Consider the following 16787-nt stretch of genomic DNA (forward strand, 5'->3'; position numbering starts at 1 on the left):
TTTCATCATAAATTTCAGCCAAAATGTATTCTTTTTTTTCTTATTAATATTTTATTAAGTTTTACATTTTAGCTCTTCCATCAATTAAAATGTCACCATAATTTATTCCATTATTTTCACCCAACATATAAAAAATTCAAACTCCCCCTTCCCCCCTCCCTAATTTTGTGACATTCCCACCAAATGTGACCTACTGTGCCCTGTTCCCCACAACCCCTCCAACATAAAGGTGATTTATCCCTATTTTGTTTGTGTACTATATTTGGTGTCATATACCACCTCACCAAACATTTATAGTTCATCTCTACCTCTTTCATGCTCACATTACGTGTGTTAACTTGTAAATCTTTTTTTGTTTATCCTCCTCTATTTTTATTCCTAATTCCCTCTCCCCCTCACTCCATATATGCCGGTACCGTTTTTGTTGTTAACTTAGTAAGAATTTTATATATTTTCGAAATTCCATGTTTCCCATCTCCCCATGTACTAAACAAATTTTCAAATGGGTTCCATTGTTCTTTCTTCCTTAGGGGCCTAGGAAGTTTTTCTATGAAATGTTTTATTTGTAGATACCGCCACTCATCTACTTTAACCTCCCTAGCAGTATGATTATTTCCGATTTTTGGTGCTGAAAGCGGTACCATTATTCTGCATGGAAATATGTCATTTTTTTATTGTAGGCCTGTAATATTTAGGAATAACTCACTGAAATCTGTCCAAACAAGAGTCTATTAAACATCCCGGGTATGATAAAATTTGAAACACAAAATCATAAATTATAATTTAATAAATAATCATAAAAAATAATAATATTACATTTAATTCAATAATATAATCAAACCAAAAACACTGAAATTTGAAATATAGCGCCAAGTTCGCACATTGCTGAGCAAAGTCGCAAAATTGTTTTCAGTGTCTGATGACGAATTTCTCCACGAATCATTATCATTCAATTCTGCAAGTGGTTCTGATTTACTATCGCTGTTCTCTAGCTGATCTAAACCCGCTTTTGACCTAAAGGGACACTTTTTGGATGCCGTGGACTTTTCTAAGTTTCCAGGCAGAAAGAACATTCAAAATGCAGACAGGGGACAGGACAGAGCACTAGGGACAAAATGTATGTGAAATGGGTTGAAACAGCAATGTTTTACTATGAAAAATCATTTTGAAAAAAATGACTTTTTTTTTAATTTTCAAATTTCCCGCCGCCGCCGGCGCCCGTACGTCCCGACGTCACAGGGACTGGAACACAGCAGCCGGATGCCGGCATCTGCCGGAGGAGATGGCCGGGGACGCTGCAGGGGACACACCGCCAGAGCGAAGGACAAGGTAAGTGCTGCAGGGACTCCCTATGCAGCGCTGCATGGTAAGCCCGAGTGTAGCTCGGGGTTACCGCTTTTGGTACAGACATTTTACCCCGAGCTACACTTGGGAATACCGTTAGGGAGGTTAATGAACAACTCCCTCTTCTTCAATTCTACTAAGGGGAACATTTCCTTGCCTTTCATTAGGTCTCTTACTTGAGCATCTCCCTTCCTTATCCATCTCCCTGCAATCTTTTCAATCCCCGGTGAAAAAAAAACACAATAGGCATCAACATAGAGTTAAATTCCCATCCCATCTGTTTGTGCATTGTGTCCCACGCTCTTAAAACAATTCTCGTAAATACACTTGTACTTTCTATCACTCCACGAAAGTGAGGTGGCAACCATATTATACTATCCAAATGTGTTTTACTTAGAGTGTTTCTATATTTATCCAACTTTTCCCCAGTGAATTATGTGTCCAATCAAAAATTCATGCTATCAATACTGCATTATAATATCTTCTGAAATCAGGTACACCTAAACCTCTTTTTTCTTTGTCTCTAGTTAGAACTTCATAACATATTCTAGGTATTTTTATTTCTCCATATGAACTTTAGCATAATTTTTTTCATTATCCTAAAATACAGTCCTGGCAGCTTTATTGGGATCATCTGGAATTTATATAAAATTTTTAGGAAGATTACCATTTTAATTAAATTTATTCGTCCTATCCACGTGTCAAGGTCCTACCTTTTCTCAGGGCTTGTGCTGGTCCATGTGCTGGCATCCATTTTAGGTGTCTGCAAAGCATTGTGGAATCCTTTATGCTTTCAGCCTCTGTGGCTCCTCCTCCAGGAGGTGGGGGCTTATCACATATAAGTCTGCTGTTTGTAGCTGTCCATTGCATTCGTGTCCTGTCTGTTGCACAGCAGCAAGCTCCTGTTTAGTTCTCATTGCTCTCCTGGATCCTGGATACCGACTCGGCTTTGGCAAGACTCCTTCCTGGCTTCTGACCCCGGCTCTGGCGACCATCCTTCCTGGCTTCTGACCCCGGCTCTGGCGACCATCCTTCCTGGCTTCTGACCCCGGCTCTGGCGACCATCCTTCCTGGCTTCTGACCCCGGCTCTGGCGACCATCCTTCCTGGCTTCTGACCCCAGCTCTGGCGATCATCCTTCCTAGCTTCTGACCCCGGCTCTGGCGACCATCCTTCCTGGCTTCTGTCCTACCAAGTCATCCGCTGTTGCTGTTGGACTTGCATAGACTCTGTCTTGTTTTTGTACAATAAACCTACCTTTAATTGCACCTCCTTGTGTTTCTGGCTCCTCGCTCCCTGACACCATGATATACCACCTATACCAAATTTTCTCATTTCATCTTTAATTTCATTTAATAAAGGAATATATTTACTATGTATAGATTCTTCAAGGAGACAGCTAAATTTATTCCTAAATATTTCAGTTCTTTTTCCTTCCGAGATAAAGAAAATTCTCTTTGCAAGGCCCTTCTCTCTCCTCTTGAAATATTTACAGTCATGGCCGAAATTGTTGGCACCCTTGATATTTCTCCAGGAAATCATGTATTTCTCACGAAACGTATTGCATTAACACATGTTTTGCTATACACATGTTTATTCCCTTTGTGTGTATTGGGACAAAACAAAAAAAGGGAGGAAAGAAAGCAAATTCGACATAATGTCACACAAACCTCCAAAAATGGGCTGGACAAAAGTATTGGCACCCTTTCACAACTGCGGATAAATAAGAATGTTACAAGCATGTGATGCTCCTGTAAACTCACCTGGGGCAAGTAACAGGTGTGGGCAATATAGAAATCACACCTGAAAGCAGATAAAAAGGAGAGACGTTCACTTAACCTTTGCATTGTGTGTCTGTCTGTGCCACACTAAGCATGGACAACAGAAAGAGGAGACGAGAACTGTCTGAGGACCTGAAAACCAAAATTGTGGCAAAATATCAACAATCTCAAGGTTACAAGTCCATCTCCAGAGAACTAGATTTGCCTTTGTCCACAGTGCGCAACATTATCAAGAAGTTTGCAACCCATGGCACTGTAGCTAATCTCCCTGGTCGTGGACGGATGAGGAAAATTGATGAAAGATTGCAACGCAGAATAGTCCGGATGGTGGATAAGCAGCCCCAAACATGTTCCAAAGACATTCAAGCTGTCCTGCAGGCTCAGGGAGCATCAGTGTCAGCGCGAACTATCCGTCGACATTTAAATGAAATGAAACGCTATGGCAGGAGACCCAGGAGGACCCCACTGCTGACACAGAGACATAAAAAAGCAAGACTACAGTTTGCCAAAATGTACTTGAGTAAGCCAAAAGCCTTCTGGGAAAACGTCTTGTGGACAGATGAGACCAAGATAGAGCTTTTCGGTAAAGCACATCATTCTACTGTTTACCGAAAACGGAATGAGGCCTACAAAGAACAAAACACAGTACCTACGGTAAAATATGGTGGAGGTTCAATGATGTTTTGGGGTTGTTTTGCTGCCTCTGGCACTGGGTGCCTTGACTGTGTGCAAGGCATCATGAAATCTGAGGATTACCAAAGGATTTTGGGTCGCACTGTAGGGCCCAGTGTCAGAAAGCTGGGTTTGCGTCCAAGATCCTGGGTCTTCCAGCAGGACAATGACCCCAAACATACGTCAAAAAGCACTCAGAAATGGATGGCAAAGAAGCGCTGGAGAGTTCTGAAGTGGCCAGCAATGAGCCCAGATCTAAATCCCATTGAACACCTGTGGAGAGATCTTAAAATTGCTGTTGGGAAAAGGTGTCCTTCCAATAAGAGAGACCTGGAGCTGTTTGCAAAGGAAGAGTGGTCCAAAATTCCGGGTGAGAGGTGTCAGAAGCTTATTGATGGTTATAGGAAGCGACTGATTTCAGTTATGTTTTCCAAAGGGTGTGCAACCAAATATTAAGTTAAGGGTGCCAATACTTTTGTCCAGCCCATTTTTGGGGTTTTGTGTGACATTATGTCATATTTGCTTTTCTGCCTCTGTTTTATATTTGTTCCAATACATACAAAGGGAATAAACATGTGTATAGCAAAACATGTGTTAATGCAATACCTTTTTTGTGTGAAATACTTGATTTTCAGGAAAAATATCAAGGGTGCCAACAATTTCGGCCATGACTGTATATTCAAGATTTCTGTTTTAGTTGGGTTAATTTTCAAGTTAGACAACTCCCCATATTCCTTCAGTGTTTTCATTAAATTGGGTAATGTTATCCTTGGGTTACCTACATAGAAGAGAATGTCATCGGCATACGCCGCAACTTTATGCTCTGCCCCTCCTATCCTAATTCCCTTGATATCTGTATTTTTCCTAATTTTCTCTAAAAGGAATTCTAAGGACAGGACAAACAGCAGCGGTGACAAAGGGCATCCCTGACATGTCCCACTATACATCTTAAAACTCTCTGATATTTCCCCGTTAACCTTTATTGCAGCTGATGGTTGACTGTACAATTTCCCTATCCATATTCTCATTCTAGGGCCCATCCCCAGGACTTTCAGTGTATCCAACATATACCCCCAGTCTACTCTGTCAAACGCTTTTTCAGCGTCTACAGACAGTAACAATACAGGGAATTTTTCTATTTTACTTTTTTGTATGAACATTATTGATCTTAATCGATTATCCCTACCCTCTCTCCCAGGGACAAACCCCACTTGATACATATGGATCCACTCCGGCATTAGCTCCTTCAATCTACTTGCCAGCACTTTTGCATACAGTTTGGTATCTATGTTTAGTAGGGATATCGGCATATAACTAGAACACTGTGTACTATCTTTCCCTTCTTTTGGTATTATTGTGATATGGGCTTGGAGGGATTCCTCCCTCATTTCCATCTCCCCTCCCAATGCGTTCATGTATGTAGTTTAATTTAGGTATCAATTGATTTTTAAATTTCTTATAGTATCTCACAGTATACCCATCCAGTCCTGGACTTTTCCCTGCCATAGTACTCTTCAATGCACTATAGATTTCTTCTTCTGTTATTGATCTCTCTAGGGTTATTAACTGCTCTTCTCTCAATTTCGGTAACCCTGCCTTTTCTAGGTATGTCTGTCTTTTTTTACTTCTTTCTTCCTCATCTCTTATGGACTGTTGGGAATTGATATTATATAATTTACTATAATAATCTTTAAACACTTTTGCAATATTTTTGGTGGAATATTTTAGTTCTCCTTTGTTATCTCTTATTTTCTCTATATACAGTAGTTCCTACCTTTCTTTTTTCTTTGCGCTCTCATTAGGAATTTTCCTGGTATATCTCCCCACCGATATCTTTCACTACTCATCTTGTTAAACACTCTCCTTTTTTCTTCCTCCATTAATTTATTTAGTTCTTTTTGTTTTTTCCAATACCTTCTGCTTATTCTTTTTTGTTATATTCTTTTTATGCACCTGTTCTAATTCAAATAATTCTCTATTTAGCCTATTAATTCTCTCTTTCCTTTCTTTTTTCTTTTTTACCCCAATCGCTATTAAGATTCCTCTAATATATGCCTTGTGGGCTTCCCATACAGACGCCACCGACACCTCCTCAGTCTCATTTCTAGAATATAGTTCTATTTCTCTTTTAATTATCTGTTCTATCTCCTGACCCTGAAGAAGTGTCTCATTTAACCTCCACGTATTTACCTTTTTTTGTTCTCTTCCCCATTTTAACCTTATTGTGACAGGTTGATCTGATAGCATTATAGTTTCTATCTTTGCTTTCACCAAAGACTCTATGGGGTTTATTTACTAAACCTGGTTGACTCAGAATCTTGTCCACTTCTGCATAAAAACCAATCAGCTTCCAGGTTTTATTGCTGAAGCTTAACTGAACATGCTGAGGTTAGAAGCTGATTGGCTACCATGCACAGGTGCCCAAGATTCTGAGTCAACCAGGTTTAGTAAATAAACCCCTATAAGTCTATGATCTAGCAATATATAATCCAATTTTGAATATGTCTCATGTGCGTGAGAATAGAATGTATAATCTCTGTCCCTTAGATTTTTAATTCTCCAACTATCCACCAACTGACAATATTGTATTGTTTTCCTTAATTCTTTCAAATGATTGTTACCTTCTCTCAACACATGAGACGTCGAATCAAGCTGTGGTTCCATGCAACAATTAAAATCTCCTGCCACAATTAGTTTACCTTTTTTAAATCTAATAGCTTCTTCAGTATGTTCTTTAGGTAGGCCTCTGATTTTTTTATTGGGGCAATATATATTTGCCAATGTACATTCTACCTCTTGCAATTTCCCCTTTAAGAATAAAAATCTCCCCTCCAGATCCTCCATTTTATCTTCCAAACACAACCTTACATTTTTCGCAAACCCAATTTCCACCCCTTAGCAAGCTTGATTGGGAAGTCTACATAATACCATAATGGGTAGTGCTTAGAATGTAATTTCACATTTGTTTCTTGTATTAGATGAGTTTCCTATATAAACACTACCTCAATAAATCTTTTTTGTATTTCTCTAAGTACCTTAAATCTTTTCTCCCAACTATTTAGCCCTATTACATTGTAAGTCATAAAATTAACCTCCTCCATTACTATATATATTTTCCATTCTTTCTTTCCCCAGGATTCTCCCTAATTCTTTTATCTCCTTTTTTTTTGTTGAGTTTTGCCCTTATCCCTTTACCCTCCCCCCCACCCTCAATTTCCCCTTCCCTCTCCTCCCACCACCCTCCCCATCCCTTAGGCTACCTTTTTGCATACAAATCATTTGTGGTCCCTATATCACCCTTGATTCAATTTAAAAAAAAAAAACCCTCTCCCCTCCTCCTCCTCTCTATTCTCTATTCCTCCTTCCAACTACCTGCCAATTTTCTTTTCCCGTAGCCCCTATCTCTCCTTCCTCCTCTTCCCACCCAGGTATCACCATTTTCTCTAATTCAAGTCTCTCTCAAAAGTCACTCATATCTTCAGGAAATCTTAGTCTTGCTGTCCGTCCATTTTTCCATCTGATTAAACACGCCGGGAAGCCCCATCTATATTTGCTTCTTCATCTGCTCTAATAATGGTCTCAGAGATCTCCTTCTTGTCAGTGTCTCTACAGCTAGGTCTGAAAAAATCTGAATATTTATTTCTCCATACTTAATAGATGCTCTTCCTTTTATTTTCTTCCATATCTCTTTATCCCCAAGATTATGGAATCGCACAATTGATTTTTCTTTACCCCATTCTTGTTGGAGCTTTCTTATTCTATACACACTGTCCAATTTAAGCATCTCTGATATATATCTGTCCATTATAGTATTCAGGATTTTACATATTATTCCCATTAGGTCTTCACCGTGTGAAATCTCAGGTACTCCTCTTATCCTTAGATTACATCTCCTATCCCCATTTTCTTGATCCTCTATCCTATATAGCAGCTTTCTTTGTTCTTTTCTCATTTATATCGTCCGCTTTTCTAGTTTCAAAATAGTTTGGGCCTGTTCTTCCACTTTTCCCTCTGTTTCTTCCACTCTTGCTATCATTTGCCCCAGATCTTTCTGTATTATTGCCATCTCTTGTTTTATTGATTTTTCAAGGCTTTGAAACATTTCTGCTATTTCTCTTTTGTTTGGCATTTGTAGTTCCTTTTCCTGTTCTACTGCCATTTCCAGGGATAGTCTAGGACAGAGGTCCTCAAACTTTTTAAACAAGGGGCCAGTTCACTGTCCTTCAGACCATTGGAGGGCCGGACTATAGTTTAAAAATAAAACTATGAACAAGTGCGGACACAGTACAGGAGATGACCAGAGACTGTGGACATAGTACATGAGATGACCAGAGACTGCGGACATACAATGGTGGCGGGAATACTGGGCCAGCTGTTCAATAAGATGCATAGATATTTCCCCCCAAGTGTGTCTTATGGAGCGAAATATACGGTAAATGCAGCACACCTTGTTGGGTCAGATCTATGTACAATGTAAAGAGAGAGAGAGAGTGGGGGAGAGATAAGGAGGGGAGAGAGAGGAGGGGGAGAGAGAGAGAGGGGGGGAGAAGGGGGGAGAGAGAGAGAGGAGGGGGGGAGAGGGGGGAGAGAAAGGGGAGGGGGGAGAGAGAAAGGGGGTGGAGAGAGAGAAGAGAGGAGGGGGAGAGAGAGGAGGGGGGAGTGAGAGGAGGGGGGAGTTAGAGAGGAGGGGGAGAGAGAGGGGAAGGGGAGAGAGAGAGGAGGGGGGGAGAGAGGGGGGGAGAGAGAGGAGGGGAGGAGAGAGAGAGAGGAGGGGGGAGAGAGAGATAGAGGAAGGGGAGGGGGAGGGAGAGAGGGAGGAAAGAGAGAGGGAGGAGATCGATCATCTATTGCACTTATCTAGGATCCGTGGCCGTGATACCCGACATGCAGCGATGGAGTCTCCTCTCTTGCTCCCCCTCTTCATGGTCAGCTCTAGGCTCCGCCCTCCGGCTGTGACGGTTGCATGCACTGATCAGAATAGATGGCCGGCTGGCTGCAGAGAGGCCAGGTGAGTGGTGCGGGTCCATAAGCCAAGCCCACCTTCCCCTGTTCTAGAATTGTTGATCCCGCCCTCCTGCCTCCCGCCTGAGCCCTGCCGAGCTCTCCCGACCGCGGCAGATATGCCCCTGCCCGGCGGGCTGGACAAATGTCCTCGGCGGGCCGCATGTGGCCTGTGGGCCATAGTTTGAGGACCCCTGGTCTAGGATTTTCTTCCATACTGATTTCCAACACACTCTTTTCACTTAGTCCTTGTTGTCTTTCTGGGGTCAGATTCCCCTGTGAGGGTATATATTTTTTAATTGTACCTGTTTGGGAACTCTTGGGTCCACCTCCTTTGGCTATCTTATTTTTTATGCCGTCAGAAATTTGCTTCACTTATCCAAACTCTGTGTGGAGGGTTAGTTATTATACAGTCCCATATATCACTTTAAATTCTCTACCACCAGGCTCTTATTACTTTTTCTTCCTTTCTTCTACTCCCCTGGGTAATCTCCCCCTATGCATACACTTTAAGTATAGTTTATTTCATGCAATACATTTCATTACACCATCAGCTCTCTCACATACCCTCCTGCCGTCCTCTACTCCATATGGGGTGACTTCCAACTTTTCCTTCCGTGGGCTGTGAGCTGTGATTCTCTCCAGCCCCTCCATCTGTATTGCACCTTTGATTTATTATTTTTTTTAAAGGGGAGATTCCCCTACAGGGTCCCTTTACTGTAGGTCTGCGTTCAGAATTGTCGATGGGAGAGCCGGCGTCTCCCTCTGCCTGGGAACGCCGGCCGGCTTCTCCTCCTCCCAGTACTCCCTTGCGGGAGGTCACGTGGCCGCTTCACGTCCTCCGTGCTCCAAGCTGCCCCAGACAGAAGGCTCCAGCCATCCTGCTGCAGCAGTCCTCAGCCACCACATCCTCCTCTCCGACCGACCTGCTCCGCAGTCCCAGCACTCCCCACTCACAGGTAGGGCTTTACGGGCTCATCTACCTGCATTACAGGGCACAATGAGGGACAGGCAGCTGCCTTGCGAACAGCGCTTACATCGCGCTCTCTCTCACTGCCATGACCAGGCTCCTCGTCAAAATGTATTCTGTGACATGTCTTTGCTAAAAAAAATCCTAATATGTGTAAATTAATTGGTTTACGTGAAAGTTATAGCATCTACAAATGGCGTTATAGATACTGGATTTAAAAAATTTTTGTATACTAATAATAGCAGCGATCAGTGACTTATGGCAGCGATCAGCGAACTTATGGCAGGACTGTGGGACTGCGGTGGACATTCTGACACTGGGGGAACTGACTTGGGGTCACTGACATCCCCAGTGACACCAATACAGTGATCAGTGCAAAAAAAAAACACTGACACTGTACTAATGGCACTGGGGAGGAAGGGGTTAACCTTTTTAGGCAATCAAAGGGTTAACTGTGTGAGGGGAGTGTTTTACTAGGGGGCGGGGGTGTGGGCTTCACTTTTGCACGCTGTCCCAGAAAGCTAATCCCTGCTCTCCGTGACAGTGTGTTCAGAACTGACAGAAAACAATGAAGCTGTGCTCTGTGTCACTGTTTGCCAGCAATCGCCGGGACCCCGCGGGTAATGACTGGCCGGGACCCGGTGATTGACACCCGTGGCACCGATTGGCAGCGCGGGTAGGGCGGTTGCGCACCTAGCGCGCGCCCTCTACCTGTTTTGCAAAATGACGTTTTAAAACGTGATTCTGCACAGCGGTGCCACCCTGGCGCAGTATATATACTGTGGCTGGTAGGCAAGTAGTTAATAATCAATTAATGAAAATACTTTTCCAGTATGGTGCTTAATAAATACAAATGCATAAGTTAATACATTTCATATTTATAATAAAAATCAGATGAGGGTTTCATTGATGAAAAAAGTCTAGATCAAGTGCATATGTATAATCCACCACATTCTTCAACTCTTGTGTGAAATTCTTAAGCAAGAAACACCACCAAGGAAAAGGATTGTGCCACAGAGCCACTCCACCACAAAGAGTTAATAAGCTTGTTAAAATAAAAAATCAAAGAAACTGTGCTCATGCAAAAAACAAAAAATGAATAAAAAGTGCTAAAAAAAATTACCAATATACAGTGGCTCTACTATGAGATATTTTTCACAGTCTATTGTTATTGTAATATATCAAGCTACGGTGTGAGAAGATTTTTTTGTCTCTATGTTTTCTTGCTTAAACATTGAAAGTGTGCTTCTAAATTTAATAAATGGTGTGAGAAAATTTTACATAATGGGAGTATTTGTCCCTATGTTTTTATGTGACTGTGGAAGGGATGGAGATATGTGGAGTGCCATCATAAAGATATTGGTTTCCATTGCTGAGCATCCCTAGTGGTGTGGTAATCTCTACTAGAGTTGATACCTACAAGCCTTTATGACCTTTCTTTAAATAGAAGGTCATTTACAGCTGGTAAGCATGCATTTTTACTACTTAGGTGCCGGTCTTCACATCACATCCCTTTTTGATCCCAATGGTGACAGACTTTCGTACTCATGAACACTTGGAAACAGTGAACCTTATGCATGTTGGCGTAATATAATTTTTGGCAATCTTTACTTTGCTAATATATTGAATAAGCAAATTTATTAGTATATACTGTATATTTGTCATTCACTTTTTGACACTAAAGTTTTATGCACTTGGAATAAATTTTGTTTGAATAAGTTATAGCGCAGCTTGATATATTACAATTAATAAGCTCCTTACCAGACCATTAGATCTCACACAGAGATCACAGAATGCCTTGCTGCTCTGCAGCCACATAGAAGCTGGTCCCAGAAATAGCAAACTCTCCTCTCCCAAATGAGCTCACTCCATGGACGGGATTAAAATACAAAGGATTCCAACATAGTGTAGTATTTTAAGTGGAAAGTTTAATAAAATAACAAAAATGCACTTACAAGATACATGGGTACAAACAGAATGTTTTTTATAATGCTCACTTATAAACAGGAAGTGAGCTTTATCAAAACCAAGTGGACTCAAAAGTGCAAGAGCTTACCTCCACAGTTCAGTTTCTCCAACAAAAAGGGGAACTCCATGATCAAGTGCTCCGAAATCAAATTATACAACACCAGGATCTTTTCTATCACCTGGCTGATCTTGAAAACTGGAATAGACAAAACAACATACCTGAGTCCACATACAGAGTGTACCTGATCCCATACTCCCTAAAGATCTCCGTTCAGCCCTGACTTCAATTTCCAATCAGCTCTTAAAGCAACCTAGAGATACTCCTCTGGTGCAGGACAGGGCTCATTGTACCTGCAGTTCTGGATAGCCTGATGGAAATTGCCCAAGGGTTGTCTTGTGCCGAGTACACTATATAAAAGTTACAGAATCCATAATTTTGTCCACTAGGTTCCAAGACAAAATTTACTTCAATAATACGCCCATCATGGTGTTCCCTAATATCTCATGCTATACACAGTGTTGAGCTTAGGCAAATTAAGGCTTTGGCCTCCAAGCATTAGACCTTTTGCTCTCCTAGTGAGCAGCTATCCATAGTTTTTCTTAGTTATCTTTACTACCTTACTTAAATTTCCCTATTTCCCACGTTTTGTTACCCGTCTCCGACTATGACCCCTTTGAAAATGTGTATTTTAATATGAAAGGATTTAATCAACCTGAAAAGCACTTGAAAATCTTATACCAAGCCCAAAATGAAGAGTGGACACCCTGCTTATGCAGAAGAATCACTTTAAAAACCCCTCCCTTCCTACTTTTCACAATAAATACTACTCCCAATGGAATAATTGCCCCAGCCCAGCCTCAAAGATATGTTGTGTTTCAATAGCTTTCCACAAAAATCTCCCCAGCACCATCCTTGATACACAAGGTGATGAATTTGGCAGAAGTCTATTGATGAAATGTTCTTTGTACAACGCCATCTACACAGTTGCTAATTTTTATTTTCCCACCCAGGGTCATATACTGTTTGGATTGTTGGCCCTCTTCCACCACTGAGCTTTTGCCACAGGGAATGGTTTCATTGGAGGTGACCTGAATTTAGTTTTCGATCCTGCCTTCGATTCTTCTGCTGATAGGTCAGCTCTCTCCCATTCTACCTTAAGTAGACTAATACAGGTCCTACATTACTCTAGGCTCTGTCATGTATGGCACCTCTTGAATCCCAAGGATAAAGGCTACAGTCTCTTCTCAGTTCCACACAACACATAAAGTACAGCAGACTTGACTACATCTTAGTCTACCTTGATTGTTTTGGACTGCTCTCCCTTAGCATACATAGAGCCCATCCTCTTGTCTATTTCTCTATTTCCATTCCAGATATGCCCCACTGTTTCAGATCGTGATGACTGAATGACAACCTATTGCAGGATCCATCTTGTCCAAATGACATTACACAGTCCATAGCTCAATTTACAGCGGTTCACGCCCAGGAGAGCACACCCTTTCCCATGCAATGGAAAGCTCTGTAGTGTGTCCTGCGAGGGGTCTTTATTTCTCATGCCACATTTGAGATCACTTCCCTATACCACCTTATTGTCTCGCTGGAATTGTACCATAAATGGTCTGGTTCTAAGTTACTCTTGCTCTGGCTTTCCAATGCCAGGATTCAACTCTGTCAACTTATCAACCTTTATGGTGATGAGAGACCACTTATGTCCCACTTCCTATATGTTAGAAGACAAGTGCAGTGCTTTGCTGGCTTTGAAGTTACACCCAAAAACCTAATTTCTGCTGTGCCTACTCCCTCAAACGTTATTACACATAAATGGAATAAAGTGCAACAGCGCTAGGTGTCTAGTAGTTATTCAAATAAAAATATGAGTACGTGGATTAATAAAATAATTAGTTGAGCTGCTAGCATAGAAAGTAAACCTCAAAAAAACTTCGGATAGTATGTAATGGATGTATGCAGCGCTCATATATTGGAAATTAACCTGATCACATATATTGAATATAACCTGTTCGCATATGGTAGATATGAATTAAATAAGATTCATGATAAAGATAAAACGTTTAAAATATATAAACATATTAAACTCGTGACTTCTGTGGTGCATCCGAGGTTGGGAAACCAGAGGAAAGTTCGTGACTCTTGTGTTGGAAATACTGAGAATAGCTTGCACTAACCAGATGTCTCAGCACATGGAGCATGGAGTAATTAAGACCTACTCCTGGTACTCTGAAAGGAAACCACTGCAGGAGATGATGTCATCTGATCTCTCACCACTAGATGTCATGTTCCCAGGACAGCAGGACGGGGATCCCAGAGATATACATCAGCCAATGGAAGGAATGATCCAGCAAGCCAGTCAGCAACCCACAGGAGACCAAGAGGAACCGAGCACCTTCAAAAGGCCCGGGCTCCCTCCAAATTAAGAGAGCCACAGGCCAGAAGCTTTGATAGTGTAGTATTGTATTTATTTCAGCAGTAATTTCAAATGGTAAAAAAACACACTTACAAATTTTAAATAGCAGGAACATGGGGCAGCTCAGTGGTATGTCCAGACAGTTGGGGGGCACCTCCCTCTATTACACATAAGCCCAGTGAAATGTCCTTTGTATTTCAGAAATTTATTTCACATTATACAATCTTAAAGATAAATATGCCCATCTTCCCTTTGATCAACTCCTGGCACGTAACAATTCCTAAATTACAGCTACTGCTACCTTCAGAAACAACCACTGAACTTGAGGCACCCTTTTCTGATGAGGAGCTTACCCAAGTCATATTCTCTTTACAGATGAATAAATGTCTGGAGCTCTAACAGTTACTCCCTCAAGTCGCTGCAAGGCCACCTATTACCTGTCCTTTTAAGGTCATTCAATGCCACTTCAGTTCCATGTCCATTTCTGTCACAAATGCTTGAGGCTCAGATTACCATTATTCCCAAACCAGGGAAAGGTCAGAGAAATTGAGGAAGCTACTGGCTCATCTCGCTCCTCTCGAAACCCATGCCAATCATTTACAGCACTTACTCCTCTCTCTGATCAATGGGGATCAAATTGGATTTGTCACAGCTCATGAAGCCAGGGACAATTCTGCTCTAGTGTTAAATATTATAGGCTACTCCTAATCACACTGACTGCCCTTATGCCTCCTGACTGTCTATGAGGAAAAGCTTTTGATGGGAGAGCTCTCTGTTCCTAGAGGCATCCTTGCATCAAATAGGCCTGGGGGACACTTTACTTCAGAAAATCATGGCTCTTCTTAAGCACTCCGCGTCTAAGATACACACAAATGGTATCCTTTTGGAAACCTTCACCATTATTTTGGTACTTGCCAGGGTTGCCTACTTTCCCCTGCTATATGTTCTTGTTATAGAACACCTTGCGGTAGCCCTGCGATTCAACAATGCCGTAAAAGGGTTCTATTCGTGGACGACCTACTCCTCTTTCTCATTCAATGGATCATTAGCCTACCCAATGTCATGACCAAATTTGAGTGTTTTAGAAGCCTAAGCAATTTCAAGGTTCATGTCTTCAAGTCTGAGATGCTGAACATTTCTCTTCCCCCTCATTTAGGGCTCGACTCCAGTTAGATTTCCCCTTTAAGGTCCAAAGTAACAATATTACCTATCTAGGTATCCATATCCCAGCAGACCTATCAGCTTTCTACCTCTTAAATTACCTTCGACTATTAACTGAAATATCCACAGTTCTGGGGTGATGGCAGCCTTTTCGTTTCTCATGGTTTCAACGCATCCATACTCTAAAAATAGGTGTCCTCCCTCCGCCACCTTTAAATATTCAATGTGATTCCCATTATTTCACCCAAGACCTTATTTTCCTAACTAGGGACATGGATCCTTGATTTTGTCACCCATGACTGAAACTAATGGCACTCACTATACCCAAATCTGCCAGAGGCTTTCTGGACTTTGACCTTTATCATAGAGCAGCAATTCTGACCAGGCTATCAGGCTGGTTCCATCACAGGGCCCTGGGCCCTCCCCTGGCTACCCCTCCCACACTGTCCACCCCAGACTTCTCTCAACACTCAACCTCTCCCAACACCTCTTGCTTCTCTTGGATATGTTTATTGTTGCTTGGGGGCTATCTCACCGATCAGGTCCTTTGGCTCCCATTTTTGACAATCCCTCTTTTGGACCATGACTCTGGGTAACTAATGTTGAAAGTTTAGTTTGAACAGATTGGCCTCAACTCTGCCATTTTAATCTTGACTGCATTATCTCACGGGCCCAACTTCACACAACCTCATTTCATTCCACTTTCAGCTTACAGTCAACAGTGGCTTATCTGTGGCTTATACATATATCACCTATTCCTAATTCAAAACAGAGCTATCTAGAAACCAAAACTACAGAAATAAAAACTAAGGGAAACCTAAATCACTCAAGTGTCATTTGCAAATGAGGTGTTTCTGTTTCTGAAGAACTTGGAGGGACAAAATCCACAATTATTGTAGAAATCTTAGAGTTGGATTTTTTTTTTTTAATTCAAACACACTTTTATTAAGGATAAACATCAGCTACAGATATAGTGTTACAGCCTTCAAATAGAACAAAGTCAAAATGTTTTACAACAAAACAAATAAACTTCAGGCAATTACCATAATGTCTTTGCTCCTGGCCGACCTGTGTCAAGAGAAGCCAAAACATTTTGCATGAAGCCTCTAGACAATATATTTATACACATGAGGTTGAAATGATATTGATTCAAAATCAATGCATCCAACCTGACTTTTTCACTATCATCAAGCTGTCACCTATTTTGCTTTTTAATATTGGTTTTCTATTACCTTTTCCAGTATTGTATACCATGGGATTAACATTGTGAGATATTCCTAGTCATTATATAGTCTAAACCACCCTTCACTACCAGCTTCATACTAAATTAACTGCAACAGTGACAAAAACTTCCAATTGCTGTAATGGGTAAGCCCATCTCATTATTTATTTATTACAGGTACTTATATAGCACTGTCAATTTATGCAGCACTTTACATATATATTGTACTTTCACATCCGTCCCTGC

Source organism: Staurois parvus, unplaced genomic scaffold, assembly GCF_062004578.1.
Source record: "Staurois parvus isolate SC_StPar_1 unplaced genomic scaffold, SC_StPar_1.0 ptg000153l, whole genome shotgun sequence".
NCBI lineage: Eukaryota > Metazoa > Chordata > Amphibia > Anura > Ranidae > Staurois > Staurois parvus.